General features: G+C 37.9%; 1 pseudogene; it reads right to left on the bottom strand.

Annotated features, from left to right (window-relative positions):
• Positions 1 to 6,703: 6,703 nt before the first annotated feature.
• On the bottom strand, positions 6,704 to 7,462 carry LOC100959088 (annotated as a pseudogene).
• Between the last annotated feature and the right edge of the window lie 302 nt (positions 7,463 to 7,764).

Genomic DNA, 7,764 nt, shown 5'->3' on the forward strand with positions numbered 1-7,764 from the left:
GCAAGTGGGGAGACCTGAGGGGATCTCATCAGTCTTGGACTCAGTATGTGAAATTCTGTCCTGTGGCTTGTAAACACCGTGCCAAGTCTTAAGCTATTACCTAGTTTATGGTCTGTCCAATCTTTAAAGCCTACGTCCAACCTTCAGGTTTAAGCCTCTTAATCGGCTTAGCTAAACGTTGATCAGCGGCACCACTGGACGGAAGTGAAGAAGCGGGAAAAAGAAAATGAACGAGGGCTTCCTGGGCTGTGGACTAATCATGCTTTTTAATGCACACGTCTGATAGGTTTTATGCTTCCACGATTACAGAAAGACGGCCACCCAATAAAGCCCCCATAAAAGGGACTGGGGAAAATTATAAGCACCCAAGGCAGAATCCATATCTTGTTTTTCTACAATTGCAGAAATTTGCAAAACTCTATAATCTTAAAGTCTAATTTTCATTTTCCTCAAGGAATTCAAAATAATTCTGAATTATGATTAACAATTTAGAGTGCTGATCGGTAGGAACGAGGCTATATAGCCCATATTTGTTATGTAAGAGTTTGTTGTACTTTACAGGGTCCATTTCACTCATGTATCAGAATTCTACTGACACATAATCCAAATTTTATCTTCTGTGTTAGTCCGAAAGAGGTGGCAATTAAGTAAACATGAGTGCAAAATTACAGAATGGTTAGAAATTGTTGGCTTATCTAAATCTAAAAAGCCTCCATAGCATTAATTTCTGTTTTTTTAAACTCATATACAACATATTCAAAGATAAAAATATAGTTTGTGATTACGGGGTTTAATGACTCAGCCCCTTATACTTTTTAAAAAATGAACTCCAGAAGTTTTTCCCCAATGAAACCCAAACACAAAACAGTACTTCTTGTTTCAATTTTCTTTTTCATGCTATGTGAAGAAGTTTAGATTTTACGCTTCAGCAATGAAAAGCAATACTTTCTTTTATTTTTTGTAATTAAAATATTGTTTGGGGTTTTTTTGATATTACAAATAATGCTGCTATAAACAGTCATTCATATATCTCTTGGAACTCTTGTGAAAGAGCTTCTCCGGGGTACATGTCTAAGAATGGTTTTTCCAGCTGAGACTGAAAGAGCTTTACTGAATAATGCCAGATTCATTTCCAAAAGGTTGTACATGAGTCACTATAAAAATTTTGAGACAGACTGTGTTTTGGTCCATTATTTCACTTCCAAGAAACTCAGCTGATAGGGTCCTTTCTGATTCACTAGTGCAAGTTTCAACTTGGTCAGCTTTTTAGTGTTGCTGGGAGGGCTTCATTTGTTTCCGTCCATGTGGACTTTACGTTTCTTGATTTTTGTGTATCTCAAAACTTTCGTAATGACTAAAGTACAGGTCTACACCCAACCAGGAGCATATGAAAGTCCTCATTGCGAGACATCAGTATTTTTCAACCTTTTTTATCTCATAGCACTGTAGTTAAATTTCCATGTCACACTTTAATTACGTTGATCAAAAAAAGGAGTATAAAAAAGAATGTAATTCCTGTACTTTGAACTTCTTTCAGAAATAATTTAATGATCTTTAAAAATTTTCACAGCATGCCAGTCGAAAAATCACTGCTATACATCTTTGTTTACACTTGATATTTTGCCAATCTTGTAAATATAAACTATTTCATTTTGAGTTTAATTTGCATTTCACTGATTATTGAACAACTTTGCCATATTGGTTATTTATTTAGGTTTTCTCTTCTGAAAGTGCCTATTCAAGTTTGCCCATTTTAATATTTTGCTTTGCATATCTTTTGCCAGTCCTTCTAGATCTTTACATACACAGGGTACCAGAGCCCAACTGTGTCCAGGAAGGATCTGCTTAGTGGAATGGTGATGGCAGCAGTGGAAAATCAGTTATAGAGCGACTTCCTCAGATATGTAATAAAATGAGCAGTAATGAGAACCCTGTTTTTCCAAGGAGTTATAAGCATGGAAAGGGAGAAAACTGGAATGGGCAATATATTGTTATAATAAAATTGGAAGTGTTGATATGAACTCAAAGTTTACAATATATACCATATATATGGATATAGAAATAAATGGTAGATATAAACACGTGTTGTGTATTTATTGTACACATACCTACGTATATGCCTTACCTTTGTACAGGAAGATAGTCTGGGAGCAATGACTCCCCAAATCTGAAATAGTTTCAAGAATATTGAAGTCAAAATAATATCATGAACTGTTCCAGACTGGCAGACAGAAGAGAATGTATTAGGGTTCTCCAGAGAAACAAACAATAGGATGTGTATACACAAGAAAAGATTAATTACAGGGAATTACTGCATGTGATAATGGACACTGGCAAGTCTAAAATATGTCCTGTGGGGCTGCAGGCGGGAGATGTGGGCTGGTGGTACAAAAGAAATCCAAGGCTCATCTGCTGGAGGATTCCCTCTGCTTTAGGAGCCCAGTCTTTTTGCTCTATTCAGGCCTTTCACTAATTAGAGGGCAACTGACTTTACCCAAATTTCACTAATTTAAATGTTAATCTCATTCATAAATATCCTTCAAGTGAACCATCACAGAGGCAGGACAAATAAAGGCAACTCATGATTCTGATCCCTATCGCTATAAAAGACATTATTTGAACATTTGCTAAAAAATGGATATATCTGAGAATTAGATCATTATAATGTATGAATGTTAATTGCCGATTTTATAGTTGTATTGTGACCTGGTTTGTAAGAAGTACACAGTAAAGTATTAAGAGGTGGGGCAGTAAGTTGGCAAAATATACCCAAGTGGTACAAGAAGAAAAGCTCTTTGAACTAAACTTTCAAATTTTTCTATAAATTTCAAATTCAAAACTTTTGAAAATGTGATTGTTTTAAATTTTAAAAAAGAAGAAGTGGGCCAGATATGGTGGCTCACACCTGTAATTACAGCACTCTAGGGGGCTGAGACAGGAAGATTGTTTGAGGCCAGGAGTTCAAGACCAGCCTAAGCAAATAGTGAGATTCCCCTGTCTCTATAAGAAATAGAAAAATTAGCTGGACATGGTAGCACACCCCTGTAGTTCCAGCTACTTGGAAGGCTGAGGCAGAAGATCTGCTAGAGTCTAGGAGTTTGAGGTTGTTAAGTTATGATCACACCACTGTGCTATAGCCCAGGCAACAGAATGAAACTCTATTCCCCCCGCCCCCCAAAAAAAGTAAAAATAAAGAAGAAGAAAAATGAAATTATGAGGTTAAACAATAAATAAAAGTCTTCAATCAAAGGAATAAGGGCTCCTTAAAGGAAGGCTGATTATAGGACCAAGTCAGGTTGTGTACATGATGAACCTGGAGGCCAAGCATGGTAGATCACACCTATAATCCTAGCACGCTGGGAGGCCGAGGCAGGTGGATCACCTGAGCTCAAGAGTTCAAGACCAACCTGAGCAAGAGCAAGAACCCTGCCTTTACTAAAAATATAAAAATTAACTGGGTGTTGTGGTGCATGTCTATAATTCCAGCTACTTGGGAAGCTGAGGCAAAAGGATCTCTTGAGCCCAAGAGACTGAGGCTGCTGTGACACCCCAGCACTCTACCCAGGGCAAAAAAACACAAAAAACAAAAAAAGATGAACCTTAGGCATGTTATAGTGCCAAAAAGGAAAAAAGAGAAAGGAGGTAAAAGAAAAAAAAAAGATCAAACCCACAATGATACGAGTATGTCAAAGATCTCCCAATGGCCAAAGGTAGAATAATTTGAGCAATAAAGTAAAGTAGAATTACAATATAGCCCAAAGTAGAAAGTAAATATACACAAGTCCATGCTAATATAAATAAATGGTTAAGTAAATTAACAGGGAAGAAGAGACATAGTTCTGACACAATTATATATATTACAGATACTCTGTGTGTCATTATACACATATACAGATACTTTCATGTGTCAATGTAGGATGCCAGACACCTGTGAAAACATTATTTCTAGGTATATCTGTGAGACTGTTTTTAGAAGAGATTAGTATTTGAATTGGTAGGCTGAATTGGTAGACCAGTGCTGGCAGGCCTCACCCAACCCATTGAGGGCTCCAACAGAGCAAAAGAGAAAGGGAAAATTATCTCTCTGTTCTTGAGCTGGAACATGCATCTTCTCCTTCCTACCTTCAGACATCAGTGACCCTGGATCTTGGGCCTTCAGACTCAAACTGAATTATACTATGGGATTTCCTGATTCTCCACCTTGCACACAGCAGATTGTGGAACTTGTCAGCCCCCATAATTGTCAGGTAATTTCTATTAAATCTCTCTATATAACAGAGATAGAGATGGATAATCTATGGACACATAGATTATCTACTATATCTTTATCTACATATTCTATCATTTCTATTTCTCTGAAGAACCCTAACCTTAATACACTCTGCTGTCAAGGAGAGGGAGTATAAATCCCCACTACTGCAGCCTAGGCTAAGCATAGAAAGTTCCTTCCAATGAGTACGGCAGGCATCCTCAAACTATGGCCCGTGGGCCACATGTGGCCCGCCGAGGACATTTATCCGGCCTGCTGGTTGTTTTTGCTGCCGCTGCCTGTCCTGCTTAGCAGCCAACTCGTCCCAGGGCATAGTCTGAGGGACAGTGAACTGGCCCCCTGTTTAAAAAGATTGAGGACCCCTGGAGTACTGTACGGAAGCAGGTGCAGGGAATGGTAATATACAGTGGAGAAACCTGACAATCACTATTTTAGCCACATGATCAAGTCAATATCAACAGTGAAAAGTAAAGTTGATAGTAAATGCCCTTGGTATGATGGGATGAGAAGGGCATTTTACCTCTGCGGTGTTGTTTCCCAAAAGTTATAACCCCATTTTAATGAGAAAAACATCAGGCAAATCTCAATAAAGACATGTTCTACAAAATGCTCAGAACTGTCAAAGTACATCAAAACCAAGGAAACTCTGAGAAACCATCATAGCCAAGGGACATGATATTAAAATGCAAGGCAGTGTCCTGGCTGGGATTCTAGAACAGAAAAGGAACATTGGATTAAAAACTAAGAAAATCTAAATAAAATATGGATTTTAGTTAATAATGCATAAATATTTGTCCATTAACATAATAAAGAACCACACTAATGCAGGATATTAATAATAAGAAACTGGATGTGAAGTATACAGAGAACTCTCAACACTATCTTTATAATTTTACTGTAAACCTAAACTGTTCTTCTAGGCCAGGCGTGGTGGCTCATGCCTGTAATCTTAGCACTCTGGGAGGTTGGGGCAAGAAGATTGCTTGAGCTCAGGAGCTCAAGACCAGCCTGAGCAAGAGCAAGACCCTATCTCTACTAAAAATAGAAAAAGTGGTCAGGCATTGTGGTGGTCATCTGTAGTCCCAGCTACTCAGGAAGACAAGACAAGAGGATCACTGGAGCCCAGGAGTTAAAGGTTGCTGTGAGCTATGATGATGCCATGGTACTCTAACCTGGGCAACAGAGTGACACTCTCTCTCAAAAATAAATAGATAAATAAATAAACTGTTCTTCTAAATGTGAAGTTTATTAAATAGATGGCTAGATCTTAATTTTCTGCACTATCGTTTGGCACAGATTTTGCTACTTTTATTCCAAAATACTTTTTTTCCTTGCTATTGCAAATGTGGTGTTGATATCTTTTTGAAAAAATTATATTTCCTAACAGTTTAGTCCTAACAATTTAGTGCTAGTTGGCAGGAATATAACAGAGTTTTGTATATTTACTTTATGTAAAACAAACTTAGTGAACTTCATTATGTTTAAAATACTTTTCACTTTTAATGTGAACATTCATTAACATCTTGAATGATAATTTTCCTTCCATATATTCTTAGCTTGCATTCCTTTTTCTTAAATTAGTTTCCTTATTATTTAAATGAGCATGGTGGAGGCATAATCGTCATGTTCCTGGATTTATTTTAATACATTTTTTTCACTATAAAAAGTTTTAATTTTAATTTTTGTTTTTAGAAAGGGGAAAAAATGTTCCAGTAAAGTGTTATCAATCAAATCACATTTGAAATGTACCAAGCGATACTGATACATTATGAATTCAACAATAAATGTCTAATAAAAAAATTTTTTTTCACAACAGAACGCTTTCATTAAACATATGAATGTGCTTACTTGGTATAAAATGCAGTGATACTTCTTCCTCTCCTCTGCCCTTGGAGGCCACCAGCCTTGAACTTCATGTTCATATAAATATACTATCACGACAGTAGTCATGACAAGCAGGTGAGGAAAAGTGCAATTCTGGAAGTAACATCACATAACCAAAGTGGGAAATAAAAACAGGAAGAGGTCAGCTCATTTCTTGGCTAGTGCTCTGCCCACAGACCCTGGCCTCACTCTTCTCCTTTCAGTGGGAAACATTTTAGGAACAGAAACACCTGAGCATTATTTGAGTACTCTTTCTGGTAGCATTCTTCTTCATTCTATCTGTCCTGATCCTATAACTAGCTTATTTGTAACTTCTTCAAAAAATTTCACTCTGGATCATAGTCCTGTTAATTACCCATAATACTTGGAGCTAGAAAAACAAAACAAAACACAGAAGAGCAGTAAGTTTCAAAGGAATGTCAGCTGAGACCTTTACAGATGAAACCTACTTCCTAGAAGTCACGTTGGTGGCCAAACATATGCACAGCTGGAGACAAAAGACTATAAAAATAGGACCAGCTGGAAAATAGGTCCCCAATTTAGATCCAGCTACTCTGCATTTGTGGATTTAAAGTGATCACCATCCACAGTAGAATAGATGTACCCCTCATTGCTCAGAAAATCCACAGCTTGCTTAACTGAGGCTACAGGCATATGTTTAAGCTGGTTCTTGAGATCATGAAAGTTCAATCCTTCAGGTCTGGGACAAGCCTTAATCAAATTCAGCACCTAGTTTTGAGCCGTAGTGAGGCCATTTGCTGGCATGAAGCTGGCCCTACCAAAGCTCCCTGCTTCGTGCATTCTTGAATTGCTGATGGGTGCTCTCCCTGCTGGGGGCTGGCTGTTAGCATTGGTCAGTGTCATGTGTGCATTGACTAAAGGCCACCAGGCTCTTTTTGTTCTGAAAATATCTCAGGTGGCCTGCCACTTTCACATGTTTCTGGAGGAACCACAGTGTTTTCACCACCAGTGTCATCTGTGACAACCCACTGGTGAACATCCATGAGTGCCGCTGTCATGTCATCTATTTTGCAAACAATGTTGTTTGGAGCCTTCTCTGTATGTCTACTTATCCCCACAATAATGACCTGTGAAATCTCAACATTCCCAATTTTGAATACTTCATCAACGAGGGTGGCAGAAAGCAACTGAGGTATAGTACAGGGCACCATGGGCTGGGGTCGGGCTCTTGATTTCCTTTTGGACTGAGTAGATGTTGGCGATCCAAAGCCCCACCAACTATGTGTAGCCGCCAGCTCACCCGTTGGAGGTGCTGCCATAGCTGTCAAATCCACCACTATTCCACATCTTGGTCTGGACTGCCTCGGGAAACAGGTCCCCATAGTGCTGACCTGGGAGGTTCGTAGGAAACCTGAGAGTCCTGCTCTAATAAAAAAAATTTAATGATACATATTTTTGATTTACACATTTGGGGATACATGTAATAATTTGATACATTTATATAATCAAATCAGGGTAATTAGAATATCCATTACCTTAAATATTTATCATATATTTTATGTTAGGAACAATCAAATTATTCTCTTCCAGCTTCTGAAATGTATAATTGATTAATGTTGACTATAGTCATCCTTCTCATCTATCAAATA

Source organism: Otolemur garnettii, unplaced genomic scaffold (assembly GCF_000181295.1).
Source record: "Otolemur garnettii isolate 467f Iridium unplaced genomic scaffold, OtoGar3 scaffold00011, whole genome shotgun sequence".
Classification (NCBI taxonomy): domain Eukaryota; kingdom Metazoa; phylum Chordata; class Mammalia; order Primates; family Galagidae; genus Otolemur; species Otolemur garnettii.